Source organism: Sparus aurata, chromosome 20 (assembly GCF_900880675.1).
Source record: "Sparus aurata chromosome 20, fSpaAur1.1, whole genome shotgun sequence".
NCBI classification, from domain to species: Eukaryota; Metazoa; Chordata; class Actinopteri; order Spariformes; family Sparidae; genus Sparus; species Sparus aurata.
The window spans coordinates 24,919,482-24,945,494 of NC_044206.1; the positions used below are offsets into that span (position 1 = coordinate 24,919,482).

General features: G+C 42.0%; 3 long non-coding RNA genes across 3 annotated transcripts; all 3 read left to right on the plus strand.

Annotated features, from left to right (window-relative positions):
* Nucleotides 1-7,192: 7,192 nt before the first annotated feature.
* On the plus strand, nt 7,193-10,500 carry LOC115570592 (uncharacterized). The gene is made up of 3 exons (XR_003981779.1): nt 7,193-7,346; nt 8,373-8,660; nt 9,425-10,500. It is a non-coding gene; the product is annotated as an uncharacterized LOC115570592 (long non-coding RNA).
* A 444-nt stretch (nt 10,501-10,944) lies between these two features.
* On the plus strand, nt 10,945-15,498 carry LOC115570595 (uncharacterized). Its single transcript, XR_003981781.1, has 3 exons — nt 10,945-11,035; nt 12,024-12,319; nt 15,141-15,498. It is a non-coding gene; the product is annotated as an uncharacterized LOC115570595 (long non-coding RNA).
* Nucleotides 15,499-18,333: 2,835 nt separating this feature from the next.
* Nucleotides 18,334-20,575, plus strand: LOC115570593 (uncharacterized). The gene is made up of 3 exons (XR_003981780.1): nt 18,334-18,501; nt 18,580-19,184; nt 20,263-20,575. It is a non-coding gene; the product is annotated as an uncharacterized LOC115570593 (long non-coding RNA).
* Nucleotides 20,576-26,013: the final 5,438 nt, after the last annotated feature.

A 26,013-nucleotide genomic window follows, 5' to 3' on the forward strand; every position in this document is an offset into this window, starting at 1 on the left:
ACCCCACAAACGTCCTGGTTGTATTTCACATTTGTGTGGCGGCAGAATTAATAGAGTCGCCATGATGGCATAATAGGTGGATTTATAACCGCCTCGCCTCCTCGGTGATGATCCAAGGTCACATCTGCATGTTCGACTGTCAACACTCCCGACGCTGCAACACAGTCTTTACACAATACATGTGCAGATAAATGTGGCTGTAATTAATGTTTACACGTTTTATTTACAAAGTATATACTGGATCTGATTGTTGTTATGTGCACAAAGAATATGAGCAGTGGAAAAAGAGCAAGACTGAGTCACACCATGAGATCAGGAAGCATTTTGTCACGAACACGGCGGTTGTATTTTTCCGTCTGTTTAATTCTCCAACATTTTTCAATTTATTAAAAAAACATCGAGAAGCAGAGAGTGGAATGAAATAAAAACACGTTTCCGCACAGAAAAAGCCAATAACACGAGAAAATAAGCATTTTAAATTAAGCCGAGGTTCTGAAGTAGCGCCGGAGTTACGGTGGCTCTCTGCTGAATCGTTTCTAGCATGACAATCAACTGACAATAAACACTTGAGACCGTGCTCAGCTATAGCAAATCACACTTAATTAGTTTGTGCTGGATGTGCACAGGCAGGGAAAAATGTGAAAAATTAAGGTGTGTGGTGAGCTTCATCCTCACAGCTATATTTTAAAGAAACGGGGATTACAATATTGGAAGTGGAATTAACTGTCAAACATTTTGTGATTTGAAGGCATCGTCACATCAAACATGGGGAACAGAAATAGACTCCGCTCTTGGAGAGAAAAACAAAGATGTCACTAAGTTCACATTTAACTTCATGTGCTCTTTATGATGCCCGACTCAGAGTGTCATTACCAGTGTAGTTTGTGGCAGCGATTTTAGATTTAGTCTTAGTCTTTTGGACTAAAATGCTTTTTAGTTTTAGTCAAATTTTAGTCACTTCTATAAAATGTGACAAAAACTCAAACAGGTTTTATTCAGTTTAAGTTAAAAAACAAAAAGAAAAGAAGAAGTATAGTCTTTAATCAAATTAATTTAGGTCAATAAAAAGATCTACAAGCTCACAATGTGTTGCAATGTGTTGAACTTGTAGATCTGCTATTTAAACACTCGTGTATGATGAAGTCGGGCATCAATTCATGAAAAAACTGTTGAAATGTGCTAAATGTTATTCTATACTTTGTGGTTTTGTACATTTAAATTGTTCAATAAAAAAAACAAAAAAAAACGACTTTGTCTTCAAAATAAGAGCTTTACATTGCACCCTATTTGAGTTTAGAAGTGGGGTCTTAGCAGGGGGCTTTTAATTTGAAAGTAGCGACCGTTTCTAGCTTGCTGCTACAACAGCAAGTGAACAACGAAGACAGAGACCGAGGAGACGCTAGCATCTCCCGGGTCTCAGCGGCTGTCCAGTTGCTACACGAACATTAAGCAGAGATGTCATGCATTTTAAACATCTGACAGACCACCCAACATTAACGTCCATTCTCGTCTTGTCAATGAAAACTCACACACGTCTCATCATGTTTTAGTCATCAAAGAGCCGTGTTTATCTCGTCACCGTCTCGTTATCATCATGAAAAAAAGGGGCGTCAACGAAATTATTTTGTCATCGTCGATGAAAACAACACTGGTCATTACAAGTTTCAGACCGACACACGTCTCATTTTCCTGGTTGTGTAAATAGCAAATGTACTTGGGTCCTCGACTGATGTGTGATCAGGTGCATTGGCGTTCTCCTATTGAGTCATTTTAAACCTTTTCAATGTGGCTAACAAACATCGTGGCGCGTTCAAGCAGCGACGCTAAAAGCTGTAGTTAAGGTACAAATTCGACAGGACAGAGGAAACTCTCCAGAGGACACAGAATGAAACTTTTATCTGTTTAAAGCTGCTCAGCATTATTCCAAACACTTCTTTGGTATCTGGGATTTTAGCTTCGAGTGGATGATGAGGTCGACCAAAAGGGAAAAGCTGAACACTCCAAAATGCTGTTTGCTCCCGGTTTCACATCCAAGGTTGGTTTCTTTTCATCAGAACCACAGTCGTCTCCTGATCATCATAATGGTTTCAGTAATACAGACTTAGTTGTGAAGGTTCACGAACCTCAAAGGAAAGCATGATCTTTCTGTAACCCTGGTGAATAAAACATGAATGGAAGCATTGTTGCATCACGACAGCAGTGGGACGGATGATTCAACAGCCGAGGAACAAGATGTCGACCTCTTCAAAAAACACAGAATACAAAAAAAGATTTAATTTGCAAATGATCCGTCGTTCAGTCATTTATGACCTTTTAAAGATCAATGGTGCATAATCAGCAGACTCCTCTTCTCTCCCGTTTATTTTATTCTCTCATTTTCTGTCACTGGAAGCATCGCCTGAGCCGTGCGTGAGGAAACTGTTCACTGTTCATCGTCCTTTAACAACAGTTCAAGTTCAGGTCTCTCTGAACTGACTGAATTTTGGGTGAAATTTGGTCAAAATGATTATAAACTGATCCTATATGAGCTCTTTATCCTGATCTCGCTCGGCGTACCGGGGCAGTAGCGGCCTACATTCATTCCCGACACTCTGACAGACGAGTGTAGATGAAAAACCAGTCGCACTTCTGTAAAGTTGAGGTCTCTTTTTTTTGTCTTGGACAACCACAAACCAGATTTGCAGCACGGGTTTTCTTGTCATCTTGTGGGGCGTTCATTGTTCAAAGCATCAAGGTGACAGGTGAACCATCAACCAGAATGATGCAGCGTCGAGGGGAAGTATGTTCTGCCTTCATCCGCTTCTTTAACTTCACAGCTCCACACTTTCTTTCTTTCTTTCTTTCTTTTCTTGCAGGGCTGGCTGTAGACACACTTCAACAGCCCCTGAAAATAGTTGGTTTGAGGAGCATTTGAACAATTTTTTCGAAGTGGTACGTGCGACTGTGTACAATAACAGCTGACAGAGTGCATCCTGGGATTGTTGGGGGAGGCTGCGTGGACGAGCTCTGGAGAGATGGACTGCTTGTCATGTTCCTGCCAGATGCTGAAACACATCGCTGGCTCGAGTAATAAAGCAACTGAAGAGACAAAAAGAAAGAAAAAAAAAAATGGAGGAAGTAAGAATGGAAACGTCGGCACACGCAGCGCTGATTAAACCAAGTGGTTACGGATGCACTCGCTAGTTTTGCTTGCGTCTTCTTTTTACCATTAAAGAAAAAAAAAATCGTACCATATTTTTTACAGCCTGTTGGCGGTCAAATAATAATTCTTGATTTTTCAATTTTCTTTTGGCTGATGAGCAAAATATCCCTCGTATATGTGTTAATGAAACTCGTCACCTCGGGAACACTTTCTCCAGAAGCAGTTAAGAGCCCAAATGTGCATGTTGTTCCTCTGCACATGACGAACATCATGATAAAGTCATTAAAATCTGAAATGGATTTTGAGATTTGCTTCACTAAAAACGAAAACAAACTTTCAATATGCAGCTAAAACTAATGAAGGTGTAAATCCCAGTGCTTTTGCTTCTTTTTTTAATTAGTGCGTCTCCGTGTGAGTCGATTAGCTGTGTCAAAATAATACGACGTTTGGTTACCGAGCTCGACAGAATAGCATCCTTCCCCCCTCTCCCTTTTGTTCCCCATCGTCAGAAACACATCAGTCTGGTGTTTTAAGGACACTTCAGCAAAACGGATCTTTGGTTTTAACAGCTGCTTCAACCGAGCCGGGGTCCACGTGGATCACCGTCTCCTCAAACACAACATAACATACAGAAGATTTCATGTCAGGAGCTGCTGTTTGTTTTTTAGCATCTGTCAGCTGGTTGTTTAGGTTGTATTGGTTCACGCTCACCACTTTAATCAACCTTGTTTACAGCAACATCCTTGAGACCGCCTTTCATATCCCGCTTGACTTATTCTACCCTACGTAACATAGTGGCACTCACACTGCTACGTATTGTACAAACTATGGTGTATTTATGTGTTTGTTTCACGTGTATACATACAAAACATGTGAGGGAATTAAAAGAAAACAGAGTGAGAGTGAGAACCTGTGCAGGCGTATATCAGCTGGTTTCTGTGTCTGTGTGGGGTTTTTCACCTGGTGCTCAGGTGAGAAGAAGCCAGAGCTCTCAATCTATGAAAATATTTAATCGCACATTTGTCTTTGAAGCCTCAGACGCTTTTCTTTATCCACTTCTGCTCGAGGAAGTTTGTTACTGCCGCCTCGCTTCCTGATGTCTCAAACTACGGAGCGGGCCGAGGGTCATAACGAGCGTGCGATAATCGCGTGTCAAAAAGTATTAATTGTGTTAAGATAAATTTGCGTCAACTCATTTTTATCGCCTTAACTTTGACAGCCCTGATTTTAACCCAAAATCATGATCTTTTTATAAACCCAAGTAGTTTTAGTGCCTAAACAATAAAATGAAACTCTCACCAAAATGCAACCTAGGTTTTTTTTTTGTGAATGTACCCGAGTCAAACCTGCGTTTAAAAGCATAATCACGATGAGAGAGGCGCTTTTAAGATTCAGGGTCAAACTCATTTTCAATGGGAGTGCTACGGGCACTTTTACGATAGAATCAAAATCTCTCTGTTTAAAACACTAAGAAGTCTCGACACAACATGAAGTGTCAATCTCAGAATGTGACGTAACCTGGAGGACAGTTAAGGTGGAACTACTGTCTTCCAGCAACAACTATCCACACAAGATCTCACGTGACTTTCCCGGCTTTTGATTTTAGTATTGTTTCTTATATGAAGCTCCTTTTTCAACTTCAAGGTCAATATTGTTTTTCGCTACCGACAAAACAACAAATTATCCTGCATTTATATGGAACTAAGCTTTAGGAGCGTTCCACCTTAACTGTCCTCCAGGTTACGTCACATTCTGAGATCGACACTTCTCCACTGGCAGGACGGCGGCGAGCGGAACAAGCTACTGCTAACATGAGTTGTTCATAAACCTTCTTTTTAGTAAACTCTGTGTACACAAACAATGTTCTCAATGCTCGTGTTCATGTGTAGAGACCCTGGTGATACTACGAGCAAAGTTTCATGTTGTGTCGAGACTTCTTACTGTTTTAAAAATAGAGATTTTGATGCTAGCGCTAAAGTGCCCGTAGCACTCCCATTGAAAATGAGTTTGACCTGAAAACGAAAATACAGTAAATCTTAAAAGTGCCTCTTTCTTAGTAATTAAGCTTTTACATGAAGTTTTGACTCGGGTACATTCACAAAAAAAAAGCCTTGGTTGCATTTTGGCGAGAGTTTCACTTTAATGCAGGGGACATTACTTACCGCAGCCTGTCCTGTGCAGCCAGCTAGCCATGAAGTTTTATGCACGTTTATTAGTTTTAGCTGTCAGAATAGACATTTTATTGAACCTTGAACTTTACTGAAGTTTTCGTTTGACTCTAGCTTTTTTAAAAGCAATTTCCTGTTGGGGATTACAACTGAACTATTACAACTATTAACAGGGAGCGGCATTATATGTTTATTGGCTAAACAACCTTGAGAGGGAAACAAATTGATTCAAATGGACGGAAATAAGTGACAATTTAAGTTGCACTTTCTCTCTCACACCTGATGAAAATGCTTCTCACCTTGCAGGGTTTTGACATTGATGCATTTTTCTCCTCGGGCGCGGGAACTATGCACTTTACCTACAATGGCTGCGACTTCTCACATTGTGTGGATGAAAAATATCGATCAGCGCTACAATAGCAAATGCTGTAAATATATAATATAGTGCAACACTTGTCCTTGGATGGAGGAAGAATCATTCTTTAAAGTCTGACACGTCGCCTACTGCATGTTTTCCTCTTTCTGTTCAACGCTCCGGATGTATTGTAGAGAAAACATGTGTACATAAATTACAATGCATTTCACACATTTACATGATGATGAATGTCTCCGCTTCTTAATGGAAAGCAGTTCTTTGAATGTGTTTGTATTATTTGTGCTTTAATTGCGTCCCTGAACTGCCTTTCTCAATTCATCATTGTTCATCATGTAATGAAATGTGCTGCCTAATCAATTAATTACTCCGTGTAATTATTTATTAAAACTTGATTGCATTTCCGCGGCAACATCTTCTGTCACACAGCTCAGCAGAGATGCATTAGTTATTGGCTATTAAGAGACAACTTAATGCGTGTTCGGATGAATTAATTAAAATAATTATGCAAATGGATTTGCTGAAATTTCACTTCACTTCAGACTCGCATCTATCAACCTAAAGCTCAATTATTGTGTAGTATAACATATTTGAAAATCTGTGATTTATAGATTTATAGACGAAACATGTGAAGTGTTTCTCAAATGATCATGAAATCATACGACGGCTGTCTCAAACTTTACAAGGAGGCACTTCATCACCACAGTAACGCTGCTGTTGCTAACTGAAGCTGCCGTTAGTTAGCTCAGTTAGCCGTGCAGCTAGTTGACCCCACTGGTCCGGAATAGGAGTGGGCTAGCTGGTTAGCATGCTAAACTCAGCAGATATCTTCCGATTCCTTCGTCTCAAAGTCATTACGTTTTCAGTTAAAGGCCTAAAATAAGTCCATGGTGACCACAAGCTGATGAGGTTTGTTGTCGTGCAAAAAACACATCATGAAATATCCCACAATTGAATTACAAAGCGCTCACATGTCTCCAAAACTCACTTGTTCGTCTTTACTTACAAACTTGAATTCTACCACTTGTAGACTGATTAATTTAGAGAAAACCTGCAGAACTGTGGCAAGACGGTGAGAGGTGGTGACGTCTGTTCATGGCCGAACATCAGCTGTTTACTGCTTGTGATTTAGATTATCTCATAAACTTGTGTTTGCAACCAAAATCAAATGTAAAAAATCCCTTCCAAGACACCAGAACAATGCTAACATCCAGGTTAGCCTCCAAAAACACAACATCCCCACAGCACTCTGCATAGAAATTATGACATCACCTGTTATTCCTTTACATTCTGTTGAATATTATTCAACATTTCCAACAATGAGTTGTTTACTATCATACTCCTACTGTTACAAAACAAGTTATAGATATTTTTCTTAGGTAAAACCTTCTGTTTTCATGTCATAAGCATTACTTGTTGCACCTTTAAGACTTTCAGGGCGGTCCACTCAGTGGAACCTGTTCAACCTGAATACACACCTGCTCTGTGGCTGTAAGCCGAGGCCGACAGAACAGCCCTGACAGTGTGTTGTTCATAACAGCAAATCTTTCTTCAGAGCGGAGGTGTGCGTTCACTCCTGTCCTCTAAAGAAAGTCTTCTCTACAGCGAGAGAGAGACAGAGAGAGATTCAAACCGACAGGAGAGGCAGCTGTGAAAGCAAAGGGTAAGACCATTACTCGTTTTTCTCTGCTCTTAATGGCCGTCTCTCTCTCACCTCCTTTTTTTTTCAAGTTGCTTTCATGGCCAAGACGCCTGATGGAATTTCATTACTTATGATTGAAAAGCGATGGAGTTTTGAAAGCTGAATGAGATGGAAAAAAGGTGCGCCCAAAAAAAAAAAAAAAAAAAATGCCAGTATACCCTCCAGATGCCAGCAATCTAATCTTCTGTCAGTGCTTATAAACGGGCAGTCACCGGATGGCACAGATAAGATGTTATTTCAGCGTCAGGGTTATCACTTAATATCTGATAATGTCTGCGGGGAGCAATTGTATCCGACAGTTAAAACAGGAGAGGGGGAGGGGAGGGGCTCGACTCCTGGCAGGAGGGATGATCATCACTGCGGAGGAACTGTTAATCTGTCAAATCAATGTGACTTCACTCAATAAAGCGCTCATGAAGGGACTTAAGTTTAGACCGCCGTGTTAATGATTCACACTTTGCGGAAGATGATTTCTCTTTAATGTGAGTGCAGATAATGCGTCGGCGCTCGGCTGCTTTATAAAAAAGACTAATACATGTATAGATTTTTCTGAGAGCAGACGTCTTCATCACGCTGTGAGTCGGTGGTGTACAATGAGGCTGTCTAGTCAAATTGATTCAACATTTCAGATCGTGCTTAACGGCCTGTTTGGGTGTTGCTGCCTGTCGAGGTTACACAATGTCCTGAAGGAAGCTTTCAGGGGAGGAATGTTACCTGCGCAGTTGGAAACATTCCTGACATAAGTTCCAGCGATGTGCAGGTGAAAGCAGATCACGCCCTCGTCGGGAGGAGGAAGAATGAGAGTGTTACTGATGTTACACCGGCAAACAAAGCAGAATCAGAGCATCGAGTTGCTAGATGCTGTACGTTGTTGTTGTGACGCCTGAGAGGCTGAGAGTGGGCTTATATCATTCCCTGTGAAGATCCAGCTCTAGTGAAGCTGTGGCACAAACACAAAACAACATTTGTGGTATTTTCTCTTCACAGATCTCATCCATCTGTCCTCAAACCGTTACACTGCACCTCGTCAAACGAGCCAAAGCATCATGGGAAGAGGCGCGAGCGAGGAGTGGGATGAAAAGCACCGCGACACGAGGCAAACTCAGCCCAAGAAAGGAGAAGAGTCGGACTCAGACGGAGGCAGCTCCTCGGGGAGCAGTTGTCCCAAGTGCTGCCTGCGGACGAGGGATTGTCTGATGAGCGGCGAGTGCGGCCGAGCGCTTCAGATCTCCAGCGTCATCGCCATGTGTGGAATGTGCATCCGCATGTTTGTCTGTAAGTGTCGACCTCACCGGCGAGATGTTTACAGAACGGCTCGGCCCGGATCATCAGCTGCTCGGGAGGGAAAACGTCCCTGCTTAGATGAATATGGATCTATGCAAATATGTAATATACCGTATATAACCCTGACATTTAACAGGTTTTTTCTCTCTGTGTATAAACACGGCAACTGCAAACTAACTTTCTCTCCATTAGAAATCACAGTTTCACACGTGATTTTGAATATTTTCAACTGAATTTTGACGTGTAAAAACAAAATAATCTCACGTGAACTTTGACGTCGCATTTTTTATTCAGGGAATTTAAAATTTAAGTGGATTTTCCTTTCTGACATGTAGAATATAATATTCACACATGGAGTTTCACATAAATGTTAGTTCAGATTGTGATTGTTAATCACATGTGAGAACATAACAGATAAAAATATAAAGTTACATGAGACTGGCTTTTTTTCACGCAATTGAACATTTCAGCATAAGAAATTAACATTTTCACGTATGAGTAAACGTCCATTCAAACTCGGCCGGGCAGCCTGGCCTTAACCAAACATCATAACATTTAAAATCCTCTCAAAAGCGCTTTATAAACTTAATTTGACAATATATTAGACCAATGATGCCTTACTTTAACATCGATACTGTGACAATAATGTAGGAACGATGTTTGGTATTAATACAATGAGATGATATGTGAAATCTTAAATAAATGTTAATATTTACATTATTTTGATTGTATTGTGTTATCTGTGTTTATTGCAGGACCTGATCGAGGACATCAGGACCAGTTTTCCAGGTTGTTCTCTGCATCTCCTGGTGACTCTCTTGAGAACAATGCACCTCATTTCATCTACGTTAAAACAAATCTACGATCTTTGTATGCAACATAAACAAATCTGTATTTTGTATTTGAAATGAGCTAGAAAGACAATCCTGTCACTGTGACCTGCATGAAGCCTTTGTGATTAATAATTTCTTATTGGGGGTGTAACGGAACACAGGAGTCATGGTTTGGTTTGTAGCTCGGTTTCAAGGACTTGGTTCTGGCACTGGTGGACTCTAGTAGCCCCTCCAGTGAGCAGAACCTAGTGTAGTGCCCTCTCTTCAATACAAATACATCTTCCTTCACGCTCGTGCCCTTTTTATTATTTATTTTTTTGCCCGGGGCCCTCAAACATCCGAGTACACCACTGTGGTTTGTGGTTTTTTTCTCAATCATTTTCAACTAACAATAATGAGAGTAATATTTTGTTCCAGCTTGTTCAACCTGAGATAGTTTGCACGGCATGTCTTGCACTAAATTTGATGTAAATGTTGATCCCCTCTGTGAAGTCTTTGGGCCTGTCTGCTTTCACATCTAGAGGCTGCTTTAAAAAGGTGAAACATGGCTCTCTGAAACGTTCCCACACAGCTGATTGGATAGAAACTGGCCGTCAGACGGTCGGTTCTTCTTCTTCATCTGTTTTATTGTGTCTTATTTTTCTTCTTCTGCTGTTGCTTTATGGGTCGTATTGGATACTTTTGAGCTTGGATCAGAAAAGTTATGTTATATGTTTTCTTTGTACGACTGCTCCTGTTCCATTACACCTCCACTGCTCATGATGCTTCAGTAATTAGTCAAACCATATGTTATATTTTTATAGTTGACAGGTTTTGAATGCTGTAAAATAACTGTAATATTATGATTTGTAGTAATACTTGTGATTTATGGATGTGCAGAGGAAGAACTTCATCCTCTCCTGAAATATGAGCATGATGACCAGATAGTATGATGGAGAAAAAAACATTGTGACACATCTGAAGTAATGAAAAACTTTAATAAAGCTTTCAATAACAAGTATAATGTGCATTCAGTTCAATTCTCCTTTATGATATGTCGCTTTGAAAATCACACATGTGGTGTTCATTTGTGCGTATGAATCAAAAACTTCTGTTTGCCACCAAAATCTGATAAAAAAATTCCCACAGGCTTTTCAGTGTGGGCACCAGGACAATGCTAACATCCAGGTTAGCATACAAAAACGCAACATCCCCACAGCACTCTGCACAGAAATCATGACATCACCTGTTATTCCTTTACATTCTGTTGATAATATTAGTCAACATTTATAACAAAGAGTTGTTTACTAATAAGCATCACTTATTGCACCTTTAAGACTATCAGGGCGGTCCACTTGACCGAACCTGTTCAACTTGAATCCACACCTGCTCTGTGGCTGTAGCTGAGGCCGACAGTGTGTTGTTCATAACAGCGTGCAGGTGTCTTTTCAGGGTGGAGGTGTGCGTTCACACCTGTCCTCTAAAGAAAGTCTTCTCTACAGAGAAAGAGAGGGAGATTCAAACCGACAGGAGAGGCAGCTCTGAAAGCAAAGGGTAAGACCATTACTCGTTTTTCTCTGCTCTTTATGGCCGTCTCTCTCTCTCACCTCCTTTATCCAAGTTGCTTTCATGGCCAAGTCGCCTGATGGAATTTCATTAATTATGATTGAAAAGCAATGGAGTATTGAAAAGCTGAATGAGATGGAAACTAATATAATCAAATTGAAACGATTTATTTGGTATTTTTCGTTGTACAGTAGAGAGATTTTCTCAAAGCGACACACTTGCGCAATTCAGTCCCTCCCCAAAAGCATTCACCGCAGCCCTGGCACTCATCCACCGGATAATTGTCCTGTGTTACAGCTCTACCACAGCAACAGAGCTGATAGGTTTCACTTAGTATATGTGTTAACTTCCACCATGTCTCCTGTGCTGCGGATCTGCTCAGTCCCAGCTCCGACAGTCCAGAGCCCTCCAGAGGAGATAAGCAGGACTTCTGTTTCTAGCGGATCGGAGCCACAACGCAGCAAACATTACGATTATGTGTTGATGCCAGCACAGCAAAAAAAAAAAAAAAAAGAGACAAATACAAGCTACTTCTACTAATCCTTCGGTCGGAAACATTTTGTGTTGTTGTGTTTATGACAAATACCTATAGCTGCAGTTGCGAGTGATTATGTGATTATCGCAGGAACTACTTGGTCTTGTGACACCAGTTGTCAGTACTGCACCATGGTGGACTCATAACGCAACTGGTTGGGAAGTGTTCAGGGCAGGAATGTTACCTGCGCAGTTGCAAACATTCCTGACACTTAAGTTCCAGCGAGGTGCAGGTGAAAACAGAACACGCCTTCATCAGGAGGAGGATGAATCAGAGTATTTACTAAAGTTGCCCTGGCTGCAGAGTCTCGACAAACAAAGTAGAATCAGGGCATCGAGTCACTGGATGCTGTACGTTGTTGTTGTGATGCCTGAGAGGCTGAGAGTGGGCTTGTTGTGGCACAAACACAATACAACATTCATGGTATTTTTTTCTTCACAGATCTCATCCATCTGTCCTCAAACGGTTATACTCCACTTTGTCAAACAAGCCAGAATATCATGGGAATAGGTGCAAGTGACGAGTCCAATGAACAGCACCCCAGCACGATTCAAACTCAGCCCCAGAGAGGAGAAGAGTCGGACAGAAGCTGCTGCTCGGGGAAGAGTTGTCCCGAGTGGTGCACACAAGAATGTGTGAGGAGTGTGTGTGAGAGCTTGGGCGAGTGTGCAGACGCCTGCGGGGGCTTTGCCGAGGCATTGTCCAACTGAGTGGAATGACCCTCCGAATGTTTGTGTGTAAGTGTCGACCTCACCGGCGAAATGTATAACGGCGAGATGTATAACGGCTTGGCCTGGATGATCAGCTGCTCGAGAGGGAAAACGATTCCCTGCTTAGATGAATATGGATCTATGCAAATATGTAATATACCGTATATAACCCTGACATCTGTGTATAAACACGACAACCACAAACCGAGTTCTTCTCCATTAGAAATCCCAATTTAACACGTGATTTTGAATATGTTCACGCCATGCGAACTGAAATTTTGACATGCAAATTAGTGAAAGTGACATTGTTGAATGAGGTAGTGCAAATATTTTGAGGAAACAAGGTATCCAGAATAAACTACAATTGTCACTTAGAGTTCAGCTGTCTGATGACATTGGGGAAAAAGCGCCTGGCGGCCCTGAAACGAATGCTGCAGAACTTCTTTCCAGAGGCCAGCATGGATAACAGTCCATGGTGAGAGTGGGAGAAGTCTCTGATAATATTCCCAGCTCGGGACATGCAGCACTTGGGAGCAATGTCCTGAATGGAGGGGAAAGAAGTCTCAATGATCTTCTCCTCTGTCCTCACCACTCTCCTCACATTCCTCCAGTCAGAGGCTTTCAGACCCCCAGGGACTTAGTGCTGCTGACTACCTCCACAGCTTAGTTGTTGATGAGAAGTGGAGCGTGGCTGGGCTGCTTCTTCCTGAAGACGACAATGATCTCTTTGATTTTGTCCACGTTCAGGATCATGTTGTTTTTGCTACACCAGCCCACCAGTTTGTCCACCTCTTCCCTGTAAGTCAGGTCGTGGTCATCCCTGATGAGGCCCACCACTGTTGTGTTGTCCACAAACTTCACTATGTGGTTGATGGTAGACCTTGGGACGCTGTCGTGAGTCATCAGAGTGAACAGGTGGCCTTGAGGGGAGCCTGTGCTGAGGGTGATGACACTGGAGGCCTTCTGATCGACCCGCACTGACTGTGGTCTTTCAGTGAGGAAATCTAGCAGCCAGTTGCACCGGGGGGGTGCTGAAGCCCAGGAGTCCCAGTTTGTCTACCAGGTGTTGTGGAATGATAGTATTAAACGCTGAACTGAAGTCCAGGAACAGCTTCTTAACATGAGTGTACTTCTCCTCCAGGTGTGCAAGGCTCAAGTGAGGAGCGGTAGAGATGGCATCCTCAGTGGAGTGGTATCGCCGGTAGGCAAACTGGAAGGGGTAAAACGTGGCAGGGAGTCTGGAGGTGATGTGCTCCTTTACCAGCCTTTTAAAGCACTTCATCATACTACAACTGAGTGCGATGGGCCGGTAGTCACTGAGTGATGTGATTTAAGATTTCTTTGGCACTGGGATGATGGTGGCAGTTTTGAAACATGATGGGACTTTGGCTTGATCCAGTGAGATATTAAAAATGTCAATTAGGACACAAGCCAGCTGATCTGCACATTCCCTGAGCACCCGCCCAGGTATGTTGTCAGGGCCAGGAGCCTTCCATGAGTTGACAATCCTCAGAGACCTTTGCACTTCAGCTACACTTTATTGTCAAAAGTATTCGGTCACCTGCATTGACTCGCATATGAACTTGAGTGACATCCGATTCTTCAACTCTTCTGGGAAGGCTTTCCACAAGGTTTAGGAGTGTGTTTATGGGAGTTATAAATTAATTATGGGACAGGAAGGCCTTGCTCTCAGTCTCCGCTCTAATTCATCCCAGAGGTGTTCTATCGGGTTGAGGTCAGGACTCTGTGCAAGCCAGTCAAGTTCATCCACACCAAACTCTCTCATCCATGTTTTTTGTGGACCTTGCTTTGCGCACTGGTGCACAGTCATGCTGGAACAGGAAGGGGCCATCCCCAAACTGTTCCCACAAAGTTGGGAGCATGGAATTGTCCAACATCTCTTGGTATGCTGAAGCATTCAGAGTTCCTTTCACTGGAACAAAGGGGCCAAGCCCAGCTCCTGAAAAACAACCCCACACCATAATCCCCCTCTACCAAACTGTACACTTGGCACAATGCAGCCAGACAAGTACTGTTCTCCTGGCAACTGCCAAACCCAGACTCGTCCATCAGATTGCCAGATGGAGAAGCGCAATTCGTCACTCCAGAGAACGCGTCTCCACTGCTCTAGTCCAATAGCGGCATGCTATACACAACTGCATCTGACAAATTCTCTGAGCACCTGAGAGCAACCCATTCTTTCATAAATGTTTGTAGAAATAATCTGCATGCCTAGGTGCTTGCTTTTATACATCTGTGGCCATGGAAGTGATTGGAACACCTGATTATAGGGGTGAGCTTTGGCGGCAGATTTTGATATGAATATTCTAAACTATAATGAGCCAGCACAGCCCCGGACAGGGCGCTGTCAATGTTTGTTTTTTTCATGTATGAATGTAACAGGTAAAAAAAAAAAGTTACATATGACTGACTTTTTTCACACAATTGAACAATTCAGCATAAGAAATTAACATTTTATGATGATACAATATCCAATCCAATCCACTTTATTTGTATAGCACATTTTAAAAACAATAAAGTTACCAAAGTGCTGCACAACAGATACAAAACAGTAAAATAAAGAAAGTTAAAGTTAAAATACAATAAATGAATTAATTAAAAGCATATAAAAGGCAAACATAAGATCAGATAAAACACAGAGAAAATAAAAATACAATAAAAAACACAGACAGAGAACACACAACTCTCTCATATCTAAAAATATAAGATGATGTATTCTTACTATATACGTTTCCCAGCCCCCATTTTTAACAGAAATCTTGAATAAATGTTATTGAGCTTATTTAACAGTGTTTTGATAATATTGTGTTATCTGTGTTTATTACAGGACCTGATCTAGGACATCAGGACCAGCTTTTCCAGGATCTTCTCTGCATCTCCTGGTGACTCTCTTGACAGCAATGCACCTTATTTAATCTACATTAAAACAAATCTACGATCTTTGTATTCAACATAAACACATGCACCTATAATTTGTATATCAAACAATCTAGAAAGATAATCTTCATGATTGACTCTCACTGTGACCTGCATGTCTCTGTAAAGGGTTTTTATTTGGAAGCCTATGTTGATAATGATTTTTTATTGGGGGTGTAACGGAACACAGGAGTCATGGTTTGGTTTGTAGCTCGGTTCAAGGACTTGGTTCTGGCACTGGTGGACTCTAGTAGCCCCTCCAGTGAGCAGAACCTAGTGAAGTGTCCTCTCTTCAATATAAATACATCATGACTTCCTTATCGCTCGTGCCCTTTTCATTATTATACATTTTTTCAAACATCCTGTGTCCACCACCGTGTTTTGTGTTTTTTTTTCAACTAACACTAATGAAAGTAATATTTTGTTCCACCTGGTTCAACCTGAGATAGTTGGCACAGCATATTTTGAACCAAATTTGATGTAAATGTTAATTCCCTCTGTGAAGTATCTGGGCCTGTCTGCTTTCACATCTAGAGGCTATTTTAAAAACTGCAAGGATAAACTTTTTTTGGAATAATTCAAATTTTTTTGTTTGTCTGTCCTCGTCTGTTTCACCAAAACTGGATAAGAGCTTGGATCAGAAAAGTTATACGTTATATGTTTTCTTTGTACTCCTGCTCCTGTTCTATTACACCCCCACTGCTCATGATGCTTCAGTAATTAGTCAAACCATATGTTATATACTAATAGTTGACAGGTTTTGAATGCTGTTAAATAATTGTAATAATATGATTTGTAGTAATACTTGATTTACGGATGTGCAGAGGAAGAACTTCATCCTCTCCTGAATTATGAGCGAGATGACCAGATGGTGGGATGGAGGAAAAAAAAAAACGTGACACATCTGAAGTGATGAAAAACTTTAATAAAGCTTTCAGTAACAAGGACAACATGCATTCTATTCAATTCTCCTTAATGATATTTCGCTTTGAAAATCACACATGTTCATCTGTGCGCATGAATCATAGAATTGTGTTTGCCACCAAAATCCAATAAAAAAATCCCACAGGCTTTTCGTATGCTAACATCCAGGTTAGCATACAAAAACACAACATCCCCACATCACTCTGCATAGAAATCATGACATCCTTTACATTTATACCAAAGAGTTGCTTACTAATAAGCATCACTTATTGCACCTTATTGCATCATTTCATTTATAACGCTAACTATTTCACTGTATATATTTCCAGATTGTCTACTTTATTAGACTTAGACAACTTTATTGATCCTTTTGGGAGGTTCCCTGTCACACACACAGCACTGTTACACACATATACAGTAAAACAGATATACATATAAGTAAATAAATATAAAAAGAAAACACTGTAGAAATAGAAATAAATATATACGTGTGTATATAATATATATAAACTGTACACAGATACACAGTATCTGATATTGTTATGTTATTGCACATGGTCATTCAGTGCGTTTACATGACACTCAAGAAAACTGAATTACTGGGTTAGTCCGACTATGATGGGATTTTTAAGATGCATGTATACACCTTAGTCCGACCGGATCGGATTTCTCTAGTCGAATTAAAACACCTAGATTATTCGATTGATAGATTGGATTCGGATTTTGCGTTCTGCGCAGGCTCGAGATTTTTTCCCCGGGGCCGTGAGCCGGAAGTATTAGGAGATGATTAGGAAGAGCAAAGATTCATCGTGTTGTTTTATATTTCCGGCAACAACGTGATGAATCTTTCCTCCGAAATCACTGCAAGCAAGAGCGCCATTGTGCATCTAGTTTGTGTAATTATCATGTACACCACATATGAAATGTACGAAGATGTAGCTTCATCTAGCTCTTCGTACGCCATCTTTCTCGAATGCCGAGGCAGAGTTTGTTGTTGCCGGTGACGAAAAGAGGTCAGCTGGAGGTGTTTCTGTTACCACTCGTTGAAATAGGTACAGCGCCTCCTATCGTACCGGGGTATGACATGCTTCGGCCGAATAATTTGATTTTCTCAATGGCATGTATACTCGGACAATTGCAGTTGTCCAACTGAGTAGCATAGTCGAACTATGGCTGTAATCTGACTAAGCTGTGCATGTAAACGCAGTGGTTGGCATTTATCCACGATGCCCTGCAGTTTTTTGAGGGCTCTCCTCTCTGCCACTGTCACCAGAGGGTCCAGCTTCATGCCGACCACCGAGCCGGCCCGCCTGACCTGCTTTTCCAACCTGGAAAGTTCTGCCTATGATGTGCTCCCGCCCCAGCACACCACAGCGTAGGAAAGAACGCTGGCGACGACAGAGTGATAGAACATCCACAGGAGCTTCCTGCAGATGTTGAAGGATCGAAGTACATCCTGCTCTGAGCCTTCTTGGAAAGCTGCTTTGTGTTGCTCGTCCAGTCCAGCTTGTTGTCAAGCCACAGCCCAAGATATTTACAGGTCTCCACGACCTCCACCTCCTCTGGTCTGGTCTGGGTCTGTCCCTCCCTAAGTTGATGACCAGTTAAACGCAAGGGATGCATTTAATATTAGGATAAAATTGCATATCCATTTCCTGCAATGTGTCCTTTGCTAATGAGTGAAAAGATGCTTCCATCTATGTATCTCCTGCTCTGCAGCCTCAGGTTGAGGCAGGTCCTCTCTGTACCACGAAAGAAGAAGCTTCTCTATTTCCTCTATTGGCTATCTGTTGCATCTGTAGGCTAGTTCACTATTTTTCTCTTTCTCTTAGCTTCTTACAATTCTCACCTTTCCTCCTCTTTGCCTGGTCATCCTCTGCCTTTCTTGCTGCAACAAATGATAACTTGGATTGATGCAGCCTCTCACCACTATGTTGCATCTTTGCTCTGATTCATTCAATTGCCGTTCTAAAAATAGACCTGCAGTCACGTCTCAGTTTACTTTCGGTTTTAAGGAAACTAAACTTAAGTACATGACTTCGATGGTGGTTGTGATGGTTGAGCCTAAAGCCGCATCTCTGTCTCTCACAGAGGAGAGAGAGAGGAAGCCACTCATTGTAGGCGGAACGGAGTATAAATGCGGCAGCTCTCCCCGGCGCTTTCTCTCTGCGCTCCTGTGTGACGCGTCACTTCTGGTTTGAAAGTTTTGGCTCTCGGCAGGTAGGACTGTACGAAACTTTCCACGCTGCCAGGTTTTAAGCTAAAGTTAGCATGGTTGCAGGTAAATACCGGTAGCCGCGTGTGTGTCTCCCTCTCACCACCGTGTGTGTGTCCGAGCCGGCCAAAAGGTATGTTGTAGTTTTACTGCGGCGCTTGAAACCGGTACAGTAGGCTCGTTTTAATAGTGTTAATTTTGTTCTTTTTAGATGAGATACAGCCGAACGATCCGTGTGACACAAGACAAGTCACGACCAGCTGACCTCTGCTGCTCTGTCTGCTGCTTTGGCCGCTGCATCAACACCTGCTTTGCACCTGTTTGGCTGCTAAGTCACTGTTCTCTTCAGTGTGCCTTCATGGCCATGTGTTTAGTTTCATTTTGACAACTTAACTTAGTTTATTTAGTTAATTTGTTTTCTTTACCCCACCTGTTTTGACTTCTGATATCCTTTTGGTTACTTAGATTTAACTAGTGTAATTCATTTGTTTAAGGCAGGTGGTGTTTACTTCAGTTTGCATACAATTTGTGCTATTTGCTTTCTTTTCTTTTCTTTAGTTGGTTTATTCTGGGCAATAGATGTTTTGTTTGGTTTGACTATAATTTGCCCGGTTTCCTTGACATTTTCTTTTTATACTAGTTTTGTTTCACTGTGTGTGACTATTCTCTTGTTGTTGTTTTCTTTGCAGAGGCCGGTGGCGGCGGCGGCGCTGGTGACCCGGGTGGCGGTGTCCCTTCCCTCCCTGTGTGCTGTGCTTCCCTGGGATATTTTGCTTATTCAAAGTGTGTGTGAGTGTGTGATCGTCACGTGCCCAGGTGACTTATGATATTTTGTTTGGACCCCTTTCCCTCACTAGTTTCTCCACAACAACGAGCCTCAGCTTTGAATAGTCTCTTTTATAATTTGTGTGGATGCTGCATTGTTCTAATATTAAATAATAAAGTGTACTGAACTGTGAACCACGTCTTATGCCTAATGAGTTGACCTTACTTGCGTGTCATAGACCAACCGATAGAATTAAATCTTTGGGTGAAAGTCCCAAGGTGGCGTTGTGTGCAGTCAGTAGGCTACGAGTGTGACCCGTCAGTCCTACTACCCTCCTGAACACAGGCAATTTGACATTGCTGTGTCTGGTGTCCTCCATACGCTCGCCAGAAACTCGACCTCCTTGTGGGAGCTAACGAGTCGCCTTACATGTATTCAACGTGCTTAAATATGAGTCATATTTCAGAAAAACGCCCATTTGTGCTTGTTAATGAGAGTTAAGAATAATCTGATATGACGGCTGTCTGTGTCGGCTGTTTATCTGCCACAAATCTTAAACCTCAGTATTATAATGTGAATAAACTCATGTTGACAAACATTTGCTGACACAAAAGAAATGGCATTTGCGTATCACTCACAGCTACACAGGATACACAGCTAAGAAGTTGGCTTTCTATAAGTACTTTGTTTACTAACTTTACAATAATTAATCTACAAGGCCTGAAAAAAAAATGCATTTACTGCCCTTTTCTGACTTTGAGCTCCTGCCCCTCTATAATCATATGCACCTCCCCTGGTCCTGTTGTTATATCTTTTGAAATCTCACTGCAGAACACAAAGTAATCTAAAAAGAATGGGGAGAAGATCAAATCAAATTCAATGTATTGCCTAAAGACTAGAGGAAGAAAAAGTGGGAGTCATTTTACCAGGAGTGGGATGGTACAGGAATTTTTGTGGTAATAAACGGGCCGTCACCGGATGGCACAGATTAGGGCTGTGCAACTAATCGAATTTTGATCATGATTTTAAGTTTTGTTATCCACCAGATATGTGTCCTGCGTTACAGCTCCGCCACGGCAGCGGAGCTGATAGGTTTCACTTTAGTGTGTGTGTGTTAACTTCCACCAGGTCTCCTGCGCTGCGTATCTGTTCCGACAGACCGAAGACCTCAGGAGGAGATACGCACGACTTCTATTTCTAGCAGATCGGAGCCACGACGCAGCAATCACCCAAATTTAGCTCAGAGCAGACAGGAAGTCACGCACCGAAACCACAACATAACATCGGGTCACTTTTCAAAATAAGCACAAAAAAAGAGGCAAACACAAGCTCTTCTACTAATCCTTCTGTCAGAAACACTTTGTGTTATGTTTATAACACACACAACTGCGGTTCCTTAAGGAAGTGTCAGGGCAGGAAAGTTACCTGCGAGGAGTTGGATGAACTGCACCCCGACACAATTCAAACTCAGCCCAAGAGACGAGAAGAGTCGGACAGAAGCTGCTGCTCGGGGAATGGGGAGCAAGAATGTGTGGGGAGTGTCTGTGAGTGCTTGTCCATCTGTATGGTGTGCTGCGAGTGCATTGCCGATGTGGCGTCCTGCTGTACGGACTGACCCTGCAAATGTTTGTGTTTAAGTGTCGACCTCACCGGCGAGATGTTTATAGAGCGGCTCGGCCCGGATTATCAGCTGCTCGGGAGGGAAAACGATTCCCTGCTTAGATGAATATGGATCTATGCAAATATGTAATATACCGTATATAACCCTGACATCTGTGTTTAAACACGACAACCTCAAACCGAGTTTCTCTCCATTAGAAATCACAATTTCACACGTGATTTTGAATATTTTCACGTCATGCGAACTGAAATTTTGACGTGTAAAAACAAAATGTCACGTGAAAAAATTTACAATGTGGATTGTTGGCTTTTCTGACATGTACAGGGTTCGTACGGGTGCTTGAAATCCTTGAAAGTGCTTGAATTTCAATGTTGTGTTTTCAAGGTCTGAAAAGTGCTTGGATTTTAGTTTAAGTGCTTGAAAGTGCTTATAACTGTGTCTTGGCAACATTGGGATCAGACTGGATAGTTTTCTTATTACAAGGAGAAAGAAAATCAGTGTGTGTGTCGTCACACACGCAGCCTGGTAGCAATAGAGAAGGATAGCTTAGGAGAAGGTGAATTTGATGCAATTTGGACTGATGACACGTTTGATATTAATAAACTTTGATGAATAAGCGAAAAGCTTATAAAAGTTTGTCAAAAAAGAAAATTACAGGCTGCTCTCGGGTCTCTCTTTGTCCCGGTGCAAGTGTACCTGAAGAACGCCAAGTGGCTCCCCTTTTTTTGGATAAAACTTTGTGTTCTCCTTTAATATCTAAAGTTTTTGCTATCATGAAACATCATTTTAGATGTTTACAGCATAATACAATGTACATAATTGTGATAAAAAGTGAAAAACATAATCATGAGTATATATATTCTTGTAGATATGTGTTTTACCCCAACGATAAGGTGCTGGAAAATTTTGTGAAAGGCCCTTAAAAGTGCTTGAAAAGTGCTTGAATTTGACCTTGAAAAATGTGTACGAACCCTGCATGTAGGATATACTTTTCACACGTGGAGTTTCACATAAATGTTACTTTTCATGATTGTTAATCACATGTGAGACTAAGACTAGAAACGAAATTTCGTTTCAGGGGCTCAGCATTGGATAAAGTATGAAAGTATATAAAAAAAAATAAAAAAAAAACACAATATGAATAATAATATCAAAAACAGAAACATACTGTGCATATGTTATAAGTGCATTATTTTGATTATATATCTAGAAAGACAATCCTGATGACTGTCACTGTGACCTGCATGAAGCCTTTCTGATTAATAATTTCTTATTGGGGGTGTAACGGAACACAGGAGTCATGGTTTGGTTTGTAGCTCGGTTTCAAGGACTTGGTTCTGGCACTGGTGGACTCTAGTAGCCCCTCCAGTGAGCAGAACCTAGTGAAGTGCCCTCTCTTCAATATAAATACATCATGACTTCCTTCACACTCGTGCCCTTTTTATTTTTTTATCCACCACGGTGTTTTGTGGTTTTTTCAACCGCAATAATGAAAGTAATATTTTGTTCCACCTGGTTCAACCTGAGATATTTTCACGGCACAACTTGCACTAAATGCTAGGAGAAACTTTTTTTGTTATAATTTAAACTGTTAGGACTTCTTTTTTTGTCTGTTTCACCACTCGCTCTCTGAAACGTTCCCACACAGCTGATTGGATAGAAACAGGCCGTCAGACGGTCGGTGTCTTCTCCTTCATCTGTTTTATTGTCTTATTTTTCTTCTTCTGCTGTTGCTTTATGGATCGTATTGGATACTTTTGAGCTTGGATCAGAAAAGTTATATGTTATATGTTTTCTTTGTACTCCTGCTCCTGTTCCATTACACCTCCACTGCTCATGATGCTTCAGTAATTAGTCAAACCATATGTTATAAATTTATAGTTGACAGGTTTTGAATGCTGTAAAATAACTGTAATATTATGATTTGTAGTAATACTTGTGATTTACGAATGTGCAGAGGAAGAACTTCATCCTCTCCTAAAATATGAGCAAGATGACCAGATGGTAGGGTGGAGAAAAAAAACATTGTGACACATCTGAAGTAATGAAAAACTTTAATAAAGCTTTCAATAACAAGGACAATGTGCATTCAATTCAATTCTCCTTAATGTAAAAAAGTTCAATATTTTTTGTCACTCATTTCAGAAAGTGAATCCCATATAGATTCATTACACATTGTGGAATATTTCAAGCCTTTATTTCTTGCATTTTTGATGATTATGGCTTACAGATAATGAAAACCAAAGATTCAGTGTCTTGGGTTCAGATTCATAAAAAAAGGATATTTTAAATAAATGTTAGGCTTCTGAAAAGGGTGTTCACTTCTATGCACTAAATACTTGGTTGGGCCTCTTTTTGCATGAATTACAGCATCAGTGCAATGTGGCATGGAGGTGACCAGCCTGTGGCACTGCTCAGGTGTAATGGAAGCCCTGATTGCTTTGATAGCGGTCTTCAGGTCATCTGCATTGTTGGGTCTGGTGTCTCTCATCTTCCTCTTGACAATACCCCATAGATTCTCTATGGGGTTCAGGTCAGGCGAGTCTGCTGGCCAATCAAGCACAGTAACACCATGGTCATTAAACCAGCTTTTGGCACTTTTGGCAGCGTGGGCAGGTGCCAAGTCCTGCTAGAAAATGAAGTCAGCATCTCCATAAAACTCGTCAGCAGAAGGAAGCATGTGCTCTAAAATGTCCTGGTAGATGGGTGCGTATATTGTGGACTTTAGAAAACACAGTGGACCAACACCAGCAGATGACATGGCTGCCTAAATCATCACTGACTGTGGAAACTTCACACTGGACTTTAAGCAACGGTGATTCTGTGCCTCTCCACTCTTCCTCCAGACTCATGGACCTTGATTTCCAATTGACATACAAAATTTACTTTCATCCGAAAGGAGAACTTTGGACCACTGAGCAACAGTCAAGTTCTTTTCTTCCACAGCCCAGATAAGACACTTCTGAAGTTGTCTCTGGTTCAGGAGTGGCTGGACACAAGGAATGCAACATTTCTGCAACATTTGTAGTCCATATGTAGGATTCGTCTGGAGATTTGTCTCCAGCCTCAGTCCTCTCTCTTTGACGCTCCCCCAAATTCTTGAATGGATTTTGCTTGACAATCCTCTCAAGGCTGCGGTTATCCATTTTACTGGTGCACCTTTTCCTTCCACACTTTTTCCTTCCACTCAACTTTCTATCAAACTGCTAGATACAGCACTCTGTGAACAACCAGCTTCCTTAGCAATGACCTTTTGTGGCTTACCCTTCTTGTGGAGGGTGTCAATGACTGTCTTCTGGACATCTGTCAAGTCAGCAGTGTTCCTCATGAATGTGTAGCCTACTGACCCAGACTGAGACCATTCAAAGGCTCAGGAAACCTTTGTAGGTGTGTTGAGTTTATTAGCTGATTAGGGTGTGACACCATTACTTTCCAATATTTAACTTTTTCACAATATTCTAATTTTCTGAGGTACTGAATTTTGGGCTTTCATTATCTGTAAGCCATAATCATCAAACTATTTCACTCTATGTGTAATGAATCTATATAGTATATGGGTTTCACTTTCACTTAATGAGAGTGAAGGTAATTTGTCGGCGCTCCACTGCTTTAAAGAAAAAAGACTGCAGCTGTGGGTCGGAGGCAAACGTTTAGGCTGTCTAGTCAAATTGATTCAACATTTCAGATCGTACTTAACGGCCTGTTTGGGTGTTGCTGCCTGTCAAGGTAACGCAATATCCTGAAGGAAGCTTTCAGGGCAGGAATGTTACCTAAATAGTTGGAAACATTCCTGATACTTAAGTTCCAGTGATGTGCAGGTGAAAACAGAACACGCCCTTATCAGGACGAGGATGAATCAGAGCGTTTACTGATGTTGTGCTGGCTGCCGAGTCTCATCAAACAAAGCAGAATCAGGGCATCGAGTTACTAGATACTGTACGTTGTTGTTGTGACACCTGAGAGGCTGAGAGTGGGCTTGTATTATTCCCCGTGAAGATCCAGCTCTAGTGAAGCTGTGGCACAAACACAAAACAATGTTTGTGGTATTTTCTCTTCACAGATCTCATCCATCTGTCCTCAAACGTTACACTTCACTTCGTCAAACAACCCAAAGCAGCGTGGAAGGAGGTGCAAATGAGGAGTGCAATGAACAGCACCCAGACACGAGGCAAACTCAGCCCAAGACCGGAGAAGAGTCGGACTCAGACAGAAGCTGCTGCTCGGGGAAGAGTTGTCCCAAGTGCTGCTCGCTAATCTGTCTGACGAACACGTGCAAGTGGCTTCCCAGGGGCATGCGCTTGTGCAAGTGCATTGTCGATGTGGTGTTATGTTTGAGTGTAAGTGTCAACATCACCGGCAACATGTTTATAGAACAGCTCGGCCCGGAAAATCAGCTGCTCAGGATGGAAAAAAGATTCCCTGCTTAGATGAATATGGAGCTATGCTAACATGTAATATACCGTATATAACCCGGGGGCAGGAGGGCTCTCCTCATCCTTCACAGGAAGTGCAGACGCTGCTGTCCCTTCTTGACCAGTGCCGCAGTGTTCACAGACCAGGTGAGGTTGTCTATGATGTGCACCCCCAGGAACTCGGTGCTGCTGACCACATCCAAAACCGTGTCGTTGATGATAAGTGGAGCTTGTCTAGGCTGCTTCTTACTGAAGTCGACAATGATCTCTTTGGTTTTGTCCACGTTCAGGATCAAGTTGTTTTTGCTACACCAGCCCACCAGCTGCTCCACTGCCTCCCTGTAAGTCAGGTCGTTGTCATCCCTGATGAGGCCCACCACTGTTGTGTCATCCGCAAACTTCACACAGTGGTTGGTGGTAGCCCTTGGGACGCAGTCGTGCGTCATCACAGTGAACAGCAGGGGGCTCAGGACACAGCGGTGAGGGCTGTGCTGAGGATGATGACACTGGAGGCATTCTGATCGACCCGCACTGACTGTGGTCTTTCAATGAGGAAGTCTAGCAGCCAGTTGCACAGGGGGGTGCTGAAGCCCAGGGGTCCCAGTTTGTCTACCAGGTGCTGTGGAATGATAGTATTAAAAGCTGAACTGAAGTTCAGGAACAGCATCCGAACATGAGTGCAAAGCTCAAGTGAAGAGCAGTGGAGATTGCATCCTCAGTGGAGCGGTTTGGCCGGTAGGCAAACTGGAAGAGGTCAAATGTGGCAGGGAGTCTGGAGGTGACGTGTTCCTTTACCAGCCTTTCAAACTTCACTTCATCTTACTCGAAGTGAGTGCGATGGGCCGG